Raw genomic sequence first — 16,632 nt, 5'->3', positions numbered from 1 at the left:
GACCCCTCAGAGGCTCCCCTTTACACACAAGGAAGAGGGGAATGATGCCTCTGAGGTATGTCTAGTGCCCTCTCCCCAAACTCCACACTAGAACAACACCTTCTCTCTGTGTAAACCCTAGTCTCCGCTGGGGTTCAGGTATGCCATGGAACTCAGAGGCGGGCTTGCCCAGAATCTTGACAGTGGGAAATAACCAGCCTGCAAAGGGCCATGTGGTCATAGACAGAAAACTGTCTGTGGAAGGAGAAATAGGGTGGTCAGAAGAGGAGAGCAATCCTGAGAATCACATAGTGGCTGTCACTGAGGTTTTTCTCTGATCTATCCCCCATTGACTCCAACCTAGGTCAAGGGTAAGAAAAGCCTGGAACTCAACCTGAACAAGCTATTTCACTTAAGACTCTGTAAACCTTTGGAGCCTTTCAGTGGAAGGCAACATGAGAAGGAGAGGTCCCCTCCCCACTTCCCACCTCCAAGCTCTAGCACACCTGCAGCGGTCTCTAGTGGAACATGATAGAACCCCGAAGAGGCAGGCTAGTGAGAAGGAAGAAACAGCAGACGCTGTGTGAAGGCTGACCAGGCTTGCTTTCGACCACACATGAGATGCATTTCAGGGACTTCCAGAAATGCTTGAGGAAACAACACAGGGGCTGGGATCTGTAACAGTCAAATGGAGGCAAAACCATCAACTGCTGCTCCTATGTTCAAAGCACACGGTAGGGCTGCAGACAAGAAGTGTATGGATTTTTTCAATGTACAAAAATCACAAGCATTCTTATACACCAACAACAGACAAACAGAGAGCCAAATCATGAGTGAACTCCCATTCACAATTGCTTCAAAGAGAATAAAATACCTAGGAATCCAACTTACAAGGGATGTGAAGCACCTCTTCAAGGAGAACTACAAACCACTGCTCAAGGAAATAAAAGAGGATACAAACAAATGGAAGAACATTCCTTGCTCATGGGTAGGAAGAATCAATATCGTGAAAATGGCCATACTGCCCAAGGTAATTTACAGATTCAATGCCATCCCCATCAAGCTACCAATGACTTTCTTCACACAATTGGAAAAAACTACTTTAAAGTTCATATGGAACCAAAAGAGAGCCCGCATCGCCAAGTCAATCCTAAGCCAAAAGAACAAAGCTGGAGTCATCACACTACCTGACTTCAAACTATACTACAAGGCTACAGTAACCAAAACAGCATGGTACTGGTACCAAAACAGAAATATAGATCAATGGAACAGAACAGAGCCCTCAGAAATAACACCGCTTACCTACAACTATCTGATCTTTGACAAACCTGAGAAAAACAAGCAATGGGGAAAGGATTCCCTATTTAATAAATGGTGCTGGGAAAACTGGCTAGCCATATGTAGAAAGCTGAAACTGGATCCCTTCCTTACACCTTATACAAAAATCAATTCAAGATGGATTAAAGATTTAAACGTTAGACCTAAAACCATAAAAACCCTAGAAGAAAACCTAGGCATTACCATTCAGGACATAGGCGTGGGCAAGGACTTCATGTCCAAAACACCAAAAGCAATGGCAACAAAAGCCAAAATTGACAAATGGGATCTAATTAAACTAAAGAGCTTCTGCACAGCAAAAGAAACTACCATCAGAGTGAACAGGCAACCTACAAAATGGGAGAAAATTTTCACAACCTACTCATCTGACAAAGGGCTAATATCCAGAATCTACAGTGAACTCAAACAAATTTACAAGAAAAAAACAAACAACCCCATCAAAAAGTGGGCGAAGGACATGAACAGGCACTTCTCAAAAGAAGACATTTATGCAGCCAAAAAACACATGAAAAAATGCTCATCATCACTGGCCATCAGAGAAATGCAAATCAAAACCACTATGAGATATCATCTCACACCAGTTAGAATGGCAATCATTCAAAAGTCAGGAAATAACAGGTGCTGGAGAGGATGTGGAGAAATAGGAACACTTTTACACTGTTGGTGGGACTGTAAACTAGTTCAACCATTGTGGAAGTCAGTGTGGCGATTCCTCAGGGATGTAGAACTAGAAATACCATTTGACCCAGCCATCCCATTACTGGGTATATACCCAAAGGACTATAAATCATGCTGCTATAAAGACACATGCACACGTATGTTTATTGCGGCATTATTCACAATAGCAAAGACTTGGAACCAACCCAAATGTCCAACAATGATAGACTGGATTAAGAAAATGTGGCACATATACACCATGGAATACTATGCAGCCATAAAAAATGATGAGTTCATATCCTTTGTAGGGACATGGATGAAATTGGAAACCATCATTCTCAGTAAACTATCACAAGAACAAAAAACCAAACACCGCATATTCTCACTCATAGGTGGGAATTGAACAATGAGATCACATGGACACAGGAAGGGGAATATCATACTCTGGGGACTGTGGTGGGGAGGGGGGAGGGGGGAGGGATAGCATTGGGAGATATACCTAATGCTAGATGACGAGTTAGTGGGTGCAGCGCACCAGCATGGCACATGTATACATATGTAACTAACCTGCACAATGTGCACATGTACCCTAAAACTTAAAGTATAATAAAAAAAAAAAAAAGAAGTGTATGGATTTTTGTGAATCAAAAAATCTAAGCTTTCAGCTACATCCCACCTCCCAACCAGCACTTGCTTCTTTTCTCCTCTCCCCTTCATCTGAAGACTGTGCACTATCTGAGGGCAAGGACAGCATCTGACTTCCCACCGACACAGTTACTGCCAAGGGGAGGTGCTCAATAAAGATGTGTGGAATGGAATGAATGAACAGAGGAATGGAATTGAACCAATTTGGTACAATAAATTATTGTGCAAAATTTTAAGGTGGAAGACGTTTCTGATGTTTACTTTCAATGTATGCAACAAGAAGGTAAGTTTAAAACCGGATCCTACCACTTACCTGCTCTCTCTTCCCGTGCCTCTAGGATTCCACTGCTAAATGTGCAGATAATTCCCATATTCATTGCTGACTCAGTGTCTCTTTCTGACCTTGTATTGATGACATGGCAGAAAGGGCTGGAGGAGGAAAATCCATGTCTAAGCAGAACAGCTGTGTACGAGGAGGTCCCTCCTTAAGCACAGTTTGCCTAAACAGCTCTGAACCGGGATGGTGCCCTAAAAGGGCGTTTCCAGAGTTTAGGGTGAGAACTTACCACTGTGCCTGCTAGTGGGGGCCTTGAGCCTGTTACATGAAGAGGAGAATCATTTGGTGAGTGACTGGGGTTTAGGTTTAAGCATCCCTGTTTACTAACTGCATGACCAGGAACAAATTTCCTAACTTCTCTGGGTCTCATTTGCCTTCTTTCTTGAAGTATAATAATGTCGACTTACCTACATCACCTATTGTTGAATCAAACAAGAGAATCATATACTAATTTGCATATAAAAATAGTACACACACACTAGATTCAGACTATCATGAGAAAAGACAATTCTCACTGAAATCGGAGAGAAAGTCTTTTTTAGTTGCTTGGAATTGTCCCACTTTATTGCAACATTGATTGTGATTTCAAACACTTTTTTTTCTAAGTCAAACTTTCAGGGCCTATTAAATACCTTTGAGAACAATGTCCTTTGTCTTTGCTTTTTAAATTAGTTTCATTCTTGCAAATGGCCAGTCGTTTCAGTACTATCAAAAGGAGTTCACGTTGTAAAAGTATAAAAAAGAACTTTTTCCTTGCATTAGTTACTGATCAGCGGAGTAATGGCCTACATTTGTTCACACAAAGACCTAATGGATAACTTTTTAAAAACAACATTGTGACGAAGAAGTAGTTAGATTTAGAAACCATTAAATATTATAGAATAGAATAACCCAAAAGCACTTAATCATCATGTAGCTTTGTAAAAAATCTATAGTTGGAATTCATTCTTCATATGCTTTTATTTCTATGGAATCCTTACAAGCTCCAGGCTGTGTGTTTTTTACTTTTAGTAAATGTTTATCCCTTGTGTCTGTGTCATAGTCCACCAGGGTTTGATTTGCCCCAAAGTCAAAATACTCTCTTGATCATTGTACACAGAATTAATCAAGACTGACAGGACTATTAATGGTGCTTATCGCTTACACAAGAGAGAGGAGGAGTGCTGGGCTTGGCTGTGGGGTGTTTCCTGAAACTGGAATAAAAGGATCACCGCCAAAACATGGAAAGTTGTTCACAAGCTTTGCAGATGAGCTTTTCTTTTCTTTTTTCTTTTTCTTGATTTCAACAGGTTTTTGGGGAACAGGAGGTACTTGGTTACAGGAATAAGTTCTTTAGCGGTGATTTCTGAGATTTTTGTCTGTTAACCCTGCTGATTATTTCTTTTGCTGTGCAGGAGCTTTTTAGTTTAATTAAGTCCCATCTATTTCTCTTTGTTTTTGGTGCATTTGCTTTTGGGTTCTTGGTCATGACGTCTTGTCTAAGCCAATGTCTAGAAGGGTTTTTTGATGTTATCTTCTAGAATTTTTATGGTTTCAGATCTTAAATTTAAGTCTTTGATCCATCTTGAGTTGATTTTTGTATGAGGTGAGAGATAGATATCTAGTTTCATTCTTCTACATGTAGCTAGCCAATTATCCCAGCACCGTTTGTTGAGTAGGGTATCCTTTCCCCACTTTATGTTTTTATTTGCTTTGTCAAGATCAGTTGACTGTATCTGGCTTAATTTCTGGGTTCTCTATTCTGTTCCACTGGTCTATGTGCCAATTTTTATACCAGTATAATGCTGTTTTGGTGACTGTGGCCTTTCAGTATAGTTTGAAGTCAGGTAATATGATGCCTCTAGTTTTGTTCCTTTTGCTTAGTCTTGCTTTGGCTCTGTGGGCTCTTTTTTGGTTCCATATGAATTTTAGGATTTTTTTTCTAGTTCTATGAGAAATGATGGTGGTGTTTTGATGGGAATTGCAATGAATTTATAGATTGCTTTTGGCAGTATGGTCATTTTCACAATATTGGATCCATGAGCATGGGATGTGTTTCCATTTGTATGTTATCTATGTTTTCTTTCAGCAGTGTTTTGTAATTTTCCTTGTAGACGTCTTTCAAGTCCTTGGTTAGGTATATTCCTATGTATTTTATTATTATTATTTTTTGCAGCTATCGTGAAAGGAGTTGAGTTCTTGATTTGATTCTCAGCTTGGTCGCTGTTGGTATACAGCAGAGCTACTGATTTGTGTGCATTAATTTTGTATTCTGAAACTTTGCTGAATACATTTACCAGTTCTAGGAGCTTTTTGGATGAGTCTTTAGGTTTTTCTAGGTATACAATCATACCATCAGCAAACAGTGACAGTTTGACCTCCTCTTTACCAATTTGGACGCCCTTTATTTCTTTCTCTTGTCTGATTGCTCTGGCTAGGACTACCAGTACTATGTTGAGTAGAAGTGGTGAAAGTGGGCATCCTTGTCTTGTTCCAGTTCTCAGGGGGAATGCTTTAAAATTTTCCCTGTTCAGTATAATATTGGCTGTGGGTTTGTCATAGATGGCTTTTATTACCTTACCGTTTGTCCCTTCTGTGCCGATTTTGCTGAGGATTTTAATCATAAAGCAATGTTGGATTTTTGTCAAATGCCTTTTCTGCATCTATTGAGAAGGTCATGTGATTTTTGTTTTTAATTTTGTGTGGTGTTTCACATTTATTGACTTGTGTATGTTAAACCATCCCTGCATCCCTGGTTTGAAACCACTTGATCATGGTAAATTAACTTTTTGATATGTTGTTGGACTTAGTTCCCTAGCATTTTCTTTGAGGATTTTGCATCTGTGTTCATCAGGGATATTGGTCTGTAGTTTTCTTTTTTTGTTATGTCTTTCCCTGGTTTTGGTATTAGGGTGATTCTGGCTTCCTAGAATGATTTAGGGAGGATTTCCTCTTTCTCTATCTTTTGGAATAGTGTCAACAGGATTGGTACCAATTCTTCTTTGAATGTCTGATACAATTCAGCTGTGAATCGGTCTGGTCCTGAACTTTTTTTTGTTGACAATTGTTAAATTACCATTTCAATCTCACTGTGTGTTATTGTTATGTTCAGAGATTTTATATCTTCCTCATTTAATCCAAGAGGTTATTTCTCCAGGAATTTCTCCATCTCCTCTAGGTTTTCTAGTTTATGCATGTAAAGGTGTTCATAGCAGCCTTGAATAATGTTTTGTATTTATATGGTATGAGTTGTAATATCCCCCATTTCATTTCTAATGGAGCTCATTTGGATCTTCTCTCTTCTCGGTTCATCTCTCTAATGGTCTATCAATTTTATTTATCTTTTCAAAGAATCAGCTTTCTGTTTCATTTATCTTTTGTATTTACATTGTTGTTTGTTTCAATTTCATTTAGTTCTGCTCTGATCATCATTATTTCTTTTCTTCTGCTGGGTTTGGGTTTGAATTGTCCTTGTTTCTCCAGCTCTGTGAGGTAAGAACTTAGATTTGAGAGGTGACAGCGTGCTGGCAGCCCTCGCAGCCCTCGCTCGCTCTTGGCGCCTCCTCGGCCTTGGCGCCCACTCTGGCCATGCTTGAAGAGCCCTTCAGCCGGCCGCTGCACTGTGGGAGCCTCTTTCTGGGCTGGCCAAGGCCGGAGCCGGCTCCCTCAGCTTGCAGGGAGGTGTGGCAGGAGAGGCACGGGTGGAAACCGGGGCTGCGTGCGGTTCTTGCGGGCCAGCACGAGTTCCAGGTGGGTGTGGGCTCAGTGGGCCCCACACTCAGAGCGGCCGGCTGGCTGGCCCCGCTGGCCCCAGGCAGTGAGAGGCTTAGCACCCAGGCCAGCAGCTGTGGAGGGTGTGCCGGGTCCCCCAGCAGTGCTGGCCCACCGGCACTGCGCTTGATTTCTCGCCTGGCCTTAGCTGCCTCCCCGCGGGTCAGGGCTCGGGACATGCAGCCCGCCATGCCTGAGTCTCACATCCCCCCCAACCAACTGCCGTGGGCTCCTGCGTGGCCTGAGCCTCCCTGATGAGCGCTGCCCCCTGCTCCACGGAGCCCGGTCCCATCAACCACCCAAGGGCTGAGGAGTGCGGGCACATGGCACAGGACTAGCAGGCAGCTTCACCTGTGCCCCAGTGCGGGATACACTGGGTGAAGCCAGCTGGGCTCCTGAGTCTGGTGGGGACTTGGAGAACCTTTATGTCTAGCTAGGGGATTGTGAATACACCAATCAGCACCCTATATCTAGCTCAAGGTTTGTAAACACACCAATCAGCACCCTGTGTCTAGCTCAGGGTCTGTGGATGCACCAATCAGCGCTCTGTGTCTAGCTGATCTGATGAGAACTTGGAGAACCTTTATGTCTAGCTAAGGGATTGTAAACACACCAATCAGCACTCTGTATCTAGCTCAAGGTTTGTAAATGCACCAATCAGCACCCTGTGTCTAGCTCAAGGTTTGTAAATACACCAATGAGTACTCTGTGTCTAGCTAATCTAGTGGAGACTTGGAGCACTTTTGTGTCTAGCTCAGGGATTGTAAATGCACCAATCAGCACCCTGTCAAAATGGACCAATCAGCTCTCTGTAAAACAGACTAATCGGCTCTCTGTAAAATGGACCAATCAGCAGGATGTGGGTAGGGCCAGATAAGAGAATAAAACCAGGCTGCCCAAGCCAGCACAGCAATGGCAACCTGCTCGGGTCCCCTTCCACACTGTGGAAGCTTTGTTCTTTCACTCTTTGCAATAAATCTTGCTGCTGCTCTCTCTTTGGGTCCACACTGCCTTTATGAGCTGTAACACTCACCGCAAAGGTCTGCAGCTTCACTGCTGAAGCCAGCGAGACCACAAACCCACCAGAAGGAAGAAACTCCGAACACATCTGAACAGCAGAAGGAACAAACTCCAGACACACTGCCTTTAAGAACTGTAACACTCACTGTGAGGGTCCGTGGCTTCATTCTTGAAGTCAGTGAGACCAAGAACCCACCAATTCCGGACACAGATTGTCTAATTGTGCTCTTTTAGACTTGTTGATGTAGGCATTTAATGCTATGAACTTTCCTCTTAGCACTGCTTTTGCTGTATCCCAGAGGTTTTGATAGGTTTTGTCACTATTATCATTCAGTTCAAAGAATTTTTAAATTCCCATCTTGATTTCATTGTTGACCCAACAATCATTCAGGATCAGGTTATTTAATTTCCATATATTTGCATGGTTTTGAAGGTTCCTTTTGGAGTTGATTTCCAATTTTATTCCACTGTAGTCTGAGAGAGTACTTGATGAAATTTCGATTTTCTTAAATTTGCTGAGACTTGTTTTGTGGCCTATCATATTATCTATCTTGGAGAATGTTCCATGTGCTGATGAATAGAATGTATATTCTACAGTTGTTGGGTAGAATGTTCTATAAATATATCTGTTGAGTCAATTTGCTGTAGGGTATAGTTTAAGTCCATTGTTTCTCTGTTGACTTTCTGTCTTGATGACCTGTCTAGTGCTGTCAGTGGAGTGTTAGAGTCCCCCACTATTATGGTGTTGCTGTCTAGCTCATTTCTTAGGTATAGTAGTAATTGTTTTATAAATTTGGGAGCTCCAGTGTTAGATGCATGTATATTTAGAATTGTGATATTTTCTTGTTGGACTAGTTCTTTTATCATTACATAGTGTTCTTTGTCTTTTTTAACGGATGTTGCTTTAAAGTTTGTTTTGTCTGGTAGAAGAATAGCTACTTCTGCTCACTTTTAGTGTCCATTTGCAGGGAATATCTTCTTCCCGCCCCCCTTTACCTTAAGTTTACGTGAGTCCTCATATGTTAGGTGAGTCTACTGAAGATAGCAGAATTGGTTGGTGAATTCTTATCCGTTCTGCCATTCTGTATCTTTTAAGTGGAGCATTTTAGGCCATTTACATTCAATGTTGATATTGAAACGTGAGGTACTATTCTATTCATCATGCTTTTTGTTGCCTGAATACCTTGTTTTGTTTTGTTTTTTAATTGTGTTATTGTTATATAGGTCCTGTGAGATTTATGCTTTAAGGAGATGCTATTCTGGTATATTTTGAGGATTTGTCTCAAGATTTAGTGCTCCGTCTAGCAGTTCTTACAGTGCTGGCTTGGTAATGGAAAATTCTGTCAGTGTTTGCTTGTCTGGAAAAGACTGTGTCTTTCCTTCATTTATGAAGCTTAGTTTTGCTGGACACAAAACTTTTTTTTTTGGGGGGGGGGGATGGAGTTTTGCTCTTTTCGCCCAGGCCGGAATGTAATGTCGTGATCTCAGCTCACTGCAACCTCCGCCTCCCAGATTCAAGCAATTCTCCCACCTCAGCCTCCCAAGTAGCTGTGATTACAGGCGCCCACCACCATGTCTGGCTAATTTTTGTATTTTTAGTACAGACAGGGTTTCACCATGTTGACCAGGCTGGTCTCGAACTCCTGACCTCAGGTGATCCACCCGCCTCAGCCCTCAAAGTGCTGGGATTACAGGCGTGAGTCTCCACCATGCCCGGCCACAAAATTCTTGACTGATAATTATTTTGATGAAGGAGGCTAAAGATAGGACCCCAATCCCTTCTATGGTTTCTGCTGAGAAATCTGTTAATCTGATAGGTTTTCCTTTATAGGTTACCTGATGCTTTTGCCTCACAGCTCTTAAGATTCTTTCCTTCAATATCGTGAAAATGGCCATACTGCCTAAGGTAATTTATTAATTTAGATTCAATGTTATCCCCATCAAGCTACCACTGACTTTCTTCACAAAATTGGAAAAAACTACTTTAAAGTTCATATGGAACCAAAAGTGAGCCCACATAGCCAAGACAATCCTAAGCAAAAAGAACAAAGCTGGAGGTATCATGCTACCTGACTTCAAACTATACTACAAGGCTACAGTAACCAAAACAGCATGGTACTGGTACCAAAACAGAGATATAGACCAATGGAACAGAACAGAGGCCACAGAAATAACACCACACATCTACAACCATCTGATCTTTGACAAAACTAACAAAAACAAGCAATGGGGAAAGGATTCCCTATTTAATAAATGGTGCTGGGGAAACTGGCTATCCATATGTAGAAAGCTGAAACTGGATCCCTTCCTTACACCTTATACAAAAATTAAGTCAAGACAGATTAAAGACTTAAATGTAAGACCTCACACCATAAAAACCCTAGAAGAAAACCTAGGCAATACCATTCAGGACACAGGCATGGGCAAAGACTTCATGACTAAAACATCAAAAGCAATGGCAATAAAAGCCAAAATAGACAAATGGGATCTAATTAAATGAAAGAGCTTCTGCACAGCAAAAGAAACTGTCATCAGAGTAAACAGGCAACCTACAGAATGGGAGAAACTCTTTGCAATCTACCCGTCTGACAAAGAGCTAATATCCAGAATCTACAAAGAACTTAAACAAATTTACAAGAAAAAATCAAAACTCCATCAAAAAGTGGGCAAAGGATATGAACAGACACTTCTCAAAAGAAGACATTTATGCAGCCAACAGACACACGAAAAAATGCTCATCATCACTGGTCATCAGAGAAATGCAAATCAAAACCACAATGAGATGCCATCTCATGCCAGTTAGAATGGCAATCATTAAAAAGTCAGGAAACAACAGATGCTGGAGAGGATGTGGAGAAATAGGAATGCTTTTACACTGTTGGTGGGAGTGTAAGTTAGTTCAACCATTGTGGAAGACAGTGTGGCGATTCCTCAAGGATCTAGAACTAGAAATACCATTTGACCCAGTGATCCCATTACTGTGTATATACCCAAATGATTATAAATCATGCTACTATATGGACACATGCACACGTATATTTATTACGGCACTATTCACAATAGCAAAGACTTGGAACCAACCCAAATGTCCAACAATTATAGACTGGATAAAGAAAATGTGGCACATATACACCATGGAATACTATGCAGCCATAAAAAAGGATGAGTTCATGTCCTTTGCAGGGACATGGATGAAGCTGGAAACCATCATTCCAAGCAAACTATCACAAGCACAGAAAAGCAAACACCGCATGTTCTCACTCATAGGTGGGAGTCAAACAATGAGAACACATGGACACAGGGCTGGGAACATCACACACTGGGGCCTGTCAGGGGGTTAGGGGCTGGGGGAGGGATAGCATTAGGAGAAATACCTAATGTAAATGACGAGTTGATGGGTACAGCAAACCACCATGGCACAGGTTTACCTGTATAACAAACCTGCACGTTGTTCACATGTACCCTAGAACTTAAAGTATAATAATAATAATAATAATAATGATAATAAAAAGATTCCTTCCTTCGTTTTTGACTTTAGATAACCTGAGGACTATGTGCCCAGGTGATGACATTTTTGTGATTAATTTCCCACATGTTCTTTGAGCTTCTTGTATTTGCATGTCTAGATCTCTAGCAAGGCTGGAAAGTTTTCCTCAATTATTCCCTCAAATATGTTTTCCAAACTTTTAGATTCCTCTTCTTCCTCGGGAACACCAATTATTCTTAGGTTTGGACATTTAACATAGTCCAAATTTCTCAGAGGTTTTGTTCATTTTTTAAATTCTTTTTTCTTTGTCTTTGATGGATTAGGTTAATTCATAAACCTAGTCTTCAAGCTCTGAAGTTCTTTCTTCTGCTTGTTTGATTCTATTGCTGAGACTTTCCAGGGCATTTTGCATTTCTCTGAATGTGTCCTTGATTTCCAGAAGTTGTGATTCTATTTTGTTTATGTTCTCTATTTCACTGAAGAAGTTTCATTTCATACCCTGTATCATGTTTTTGATTTTTTTTAAGTTGGACTTCACCTTTGTCTGATGCCTCCTTGGTTAGCCTAATAATTAACCTTCTGAATCCTTTTTCTGGCAATTAAGAGATTTTTTTCTTGGTTTGGATCCATTGCTGGTGAGCTGGTATGATCTCTTCAGGGTGTAAATATCCTTGTTTTGTCATATTACCAGAACTGTTTTTCTGATTCCTTCTCATTTGGGTAGACTGTAAGAGGGAAGACCTGAGATCAAGGGCTGCTGTTCAGGTTCTTCTGTCCCACAGAGTGCTCCCATGATGTGGTGTTCTCCCCCTTCCCCTAGGAATGAGGCTTCCTGAGAGCCAAACTGCAGTGATTTTTATTTTTATTTTTTTAATATTTATTTATTTATTTATTTTTATTTTATTTTATTTTTATTATTATTATTTTTGCTGTTCTGGGTCTAGCCACCCTGCAGAGCTATGGGACTCCAGGCTGGTACTGCGGAGTGTCTGCAAAGAGTCCTGTGATGTGATCTGTCTTCAGGTCTTGCAGCCATGGATACCAGCACCTGCTTCAGTGGAGGTAGCAGGGAAGTGAAGTGGACTCTGTAAGGGTCCTTGGTTGTGTATTTGTTTAGTGTGCTGGTTTTGTTTTCGTTGGCCTCCAGACAGGAGGTGACGCTTTTAAGAGTGCATCAGCTGCAGTCCTATAGGGATGATGCAAATTTGCCCTAGGGACAACTGGTTAAGTATTCAGGTTTCTCAGGCAGTGGGCAGGGCTATAGAGCTACCAAGAGATTATAACCTTTGTCTTCAGCTGCCAGGGCAGGTAGAGAAAGACTACCAGTTAGGGGCTGGGATAGGCATGTCTGGGCTCAGCCTCTCCTTTGGCAGGGCTTGCTGTGGCTGCTGTGGGGGATGGCAATGTAGTTCCCAGTCCAGTGGAGTTATATTCGCAGGGGGATTATGGCTGCCTCTGCTGAGTCATACGGGTCACCAGGGAAGTGGGGAAAAGCCAGCAGTCACTGGCCTCACCCTGCTCTCACACAGCCCACAGTCCTAAAGGCCGGTCTCATTCCCACCATGTCCCCACAACAGCACCGAGTCTGGCAGCTGGTGACCAGGGCTGAGAACTTGCCCCAGATCACGAGCCTCCCTGTGAAGAAAGCAAGCTGACTCACAGTTTTTCCACATTTCAGGGAGCCTGCAGCAGTGATTCTGTTCTTTCAGAGCGTCTGTGGATTCCCTCAGCTTTTCTGGTATGTTCCTGCGGTAGTTCTTGGAGCAAGTTTATGATGTGAGTCTCCACATATCACTCAGTCCATCAGAGTGGGAGCTACAAGCTAGTCCTGCCTCCTTTTTGCCATCTTAATCCCTAGACTGGAGATTTTCAATTCCTGATACTGGCGTTACCTGTTCCAGGTAACTGGAGGTACACAACTCTCTGTTGTAAATGGGACATTATGACCAGCTTGTTTCCAGAGACACCATAACAGGTATTTGCCATCCCCTGGAGGGAGGCACAGGCATGTTAAATAATGAGCACTCTTTCTATATCAATAATAAATGCCAAAGCAGCTCCAAGACTTTACATTTTTAAAATGACAAGAAGAAAATAAGCTCTATAGTCTCTACATCCCTGGAACTCAAGTAAGAAAAGAGTTCCTGATTTTCTTTGTTCATACTAAACCATAGTGGAAATGCAATGACTTCAAAAGAACAAAAATCTCTGAGAGTGAATGAGCTCATCAGGACAGCCTCTTTTTACTCAGGTCTTAAGAAAGTCATTTTTAAAACTAGGGAAATGATTTTTTTTCGTATATCACTCTAGTTTCCTGATTGCATGTCTCAAAACATAATGTGACATGAAACTTTAAATCATATTAACTTTTTTGTTGTTGTTGCTGTTGTTAACATATTTGGAAAAGAGAGGCCAAAGTAATAATAATCATGTCACCCAAATTAATAGCACAACATCTGGATTGCAACTTTTACAGATTCATCAGAACTGGAACCAGATGCACATTATCTTTGCTGACTCTGAACAATATTATTGTACTTTCTCTAAACATAGCAGTGGAGTCTGTTTGACGTGTAGGAATCTGCGGCATCATTACCTTGGGTGTAAAATGCTGTTTTCATGCCTTTGGCAAACATCAGTCACCTGGCCTTGACACTCTAATTTCATCTCTACAGCCTGCCTTGCCATTGTCAACAAATGGACCTGATTACACTTGTACGGTTCAACTCTAGTTGAAAAGAAAATAAGCCTCTGAACAAATAAGCATTTGTTCCTCCAGGTCAGTCATGTAAAACCTAAAATCACTTTATACTGGGGATGCTGATGGAAAGAACTCAGGTGCTGGACAAACAGATGTGGGCTTAAACTCTGCTCCACCACCCTCGTGCTGGGCAACTGGCAGCAATTTTCTCAATTTCTTTGAGAGTCAATTTCCTCATCTGTCAAGCAGGGATAAAACTACCTAATTGTCCAAAAGTAGGGGAATTTAAAGGAGAAAATGAGTTAAAAGCCCAGTGTCTGGCACTAAGTAGGGACTACTGAATGTTCCTCTTGCCCCCATCCCACCCTATCTTCCCCCAGAGTCTACTCTGCCTCATTCATGCACAGGGTTAGTACTTAGACAGTCTTTCTTAACAACAGTTTTGTCAAATGTTATTCATTCTAGTTTGGGCGGAAAACCTAAGGACCAGATAAACAAGTTATCTAGCTTATTTCCAACCATCTCTTCAGTGCCTAGAACTGTTCACAAAACATTTAGGCACTCAGAAAACATTTGAAGAATGACGGAATGTAATTGCAAGCCCAGGACCACCCAAGGTTGCCTGGAAACATGGCATGCCTATGTTCATGCCAGCTTTCAGCAGCAATCTGCAGCAGCCAGTAGTTCTTACCATCAGAGACCTTTTAAATCTTCATTTCCCATCTACCTCCTCCCTATAAATACTAGAAATAATGATTTCATCTACAACTAATCAAGGGCTTGGATCAGCATGAAGTAGCTAAGGTTACCATCCTTAGTTAATCAAATTCCAGCTTGAAATAAGTAAGATTCTATTTCATTAACGTATTGCCTAAGTTAAAATAATAAAAGTCAGCAGACCTCAACAGTGTTTCTGAGGATCTGCGAGGGCCAGGAGACCCCAAATTTGTAGCTACCCACTATATCCAAAGGCTTTTCCAGAAGCAAAGCAAAATCTTGAACTGTGTTGTGTTGAACCATATGAAATTGTGATTTTTGTACTTTGAAAATGGTCCTATGTCAGCAATTTCATAAAAATCAATCTAATACCACACTGAGCACCAGCTAACAAACCCTGAGTGCTTTACTCTCCCACATAATGAAAGGAATTATGTCATCTCTCTCCTCGAAAAATCTTCCACGGCCACCCATTCTATATGAATCCTGTAGGCAGCAGTGGAGGCCATTCTTACCTCAGTTCAGCCTCTCTCTGATCCTTCCCTTTCTTCCTCCCCAGGTAGCCTGTGATGCCACTGCAGTGGTGGATGTTCCCTGAACACGCTGTGCATTTTCTCACCTCAGGGTCTTCAGTCAAGCTGCTGCATCTATGTGGAATTCCCTGTCTGTCTCCACCAACTGCCAAATGCTTGCTGATCTTTCAAGATGGAAGTGAAAGGACACTACCTCTCCTAAGCTTTCCCTAGTGCCTTCATGTACCACCAACCCCCAAGTCAAAATTTACCTCCACCACCTCAGCACTTTCATAACCTCTGCCTGACCTCTACTTTAGGACGAAATAAAACTTATCTTGTTCTATTAACTGGATGTATAGGTTTAATTCCCCAACAGATTTTAAGGCCTACAAGAAGAAACTAAATTTATCCATCTCACGTCTCTTATACTGCACACATACTAGGAGGTCATTACATGTCAATTGAATTGAGTGATGCTTGCGGGCCACAGGTAACTCTCCATGACTTATGCCTTGCTCGAGAGCGTAGGTTTTGTTTGACTCCCACCTCTGCCATTAATATCTGAATACATTCTGCAAGTTACCTAACTTCCATAGCTTCTCTTTTCTCATCTCAAACAAATGAGCTAATAGTCTCTACTTCTCAGAATTGTTATAAAAATTAAATGAAATAATGTAGAAAACTTACTTAGCCTGTCATGAAGTAGGCACTCAGAAATGAGAACAATTACAATTTAGTTACTCTTATAATAATTATGATTATCTGTTTAACAATTAACTCATAGGTAATAGGTTTAAAGAAAGAATAATGCTAGAGGTGGATAAGGAATAGACATTTCCAAGGAAGGCTGTACACCCTGAAAGACCAGTGTGTGAAGATCCTGCTTGTGGCGGGCGACAGCCTGATGTGTTTGGTGCAAACACATCAATCCCACTATCCCCTGGTGACAAGAATGAATGTTTCAACCTTTATCACACTCACTGGGAAGACATGACTAGATCGGAACTTTTGAGAAATTAGTTTTGGCTTCAATTGAGCTGTGAAAACTTGTTAAATCATTTCATTCTGTTACCATTCAAGAATACGGTCGGGTGGTTTCCTGATCCTTTCCAGCCTGTAGATGGCCTTGGAATCATTTAGCTGAATGCCCTACCTTGAGATCACTGCAGTCAGGTAACTATCTGCTCTCAGCTGACAAAATCTCTCCATCTTCCAAAAACGAGAGCAATAACAGGAAGTTTGGGGACTGATTTTTTATGAGTCTTTCCATTTTTGTCTTGGGTGGCAAAAGAAAACACTCAGTATTCTCTACTCACACAACAATTCTAATACCGAACGTGTGGGTTTTCCACACCAGGCAGTTCTCCAGTTCTCTGTGGATGCCAACCAGATGATACTAAGTGCCTGCAATTAGCATAGACCCCAAGATTAAGGGCTCAGTCCCACAAGACTGCCCCCAACTTCAGATGCCAATCATAAGTAGTTC

At 41.5% G+C, this 16,632-nt stretch overlaps 1 protein-coding gene and 1 long non-coding RNA gene across 3 annotated transcripts in view; one reads left to right on the top strand and one right to left on the bottom strand.

Moving 5' to 3' along the window:
• KCNAB1 (potassium voltage-gated channel subfamily A regulatory beta subunit 1) overlaps positions 1-16,632 on the bottom strand; it is a 418,964-nt gene that overhangs the window by 309,302 nt on the left and 93,030 nt on the right. The gene's annotated exons all lie outside the window — the stretch shown is intronic.
• On the top strand, positions 1,163-15,369 carry LOC130541371 (uncharacterized). The gene is made up of 4 exons (XR_008955417.2): positions 1,163-3,241; positions 12,892-12,951; positions 13,889-13,992; positions 15,191-15,369. It is a non-coding gene; the product is annotated as an uncharacterized LOC130541371 (long non-coding RNA).

The sequence above is a fragment of the Pan paniscus genome, chromosome 2, assembly GCF_029289425.2.
Source record: "Pan paniscus chromosome 2, NHGRI_mPanPan1-v2.0_pri, whole genome shotgun sequence".
NCBI classification, from domain to species: Eukaryota; Metazoa; Chordata; class Mammalia; order Primates; family Hominidae; genus Pan; species Pan paniscus.
The sequence above is the reverse complement of the archived record's forward strand: the minus strand, read 5'-3'. Positions and strand labels throughout refer to the sequence as shown.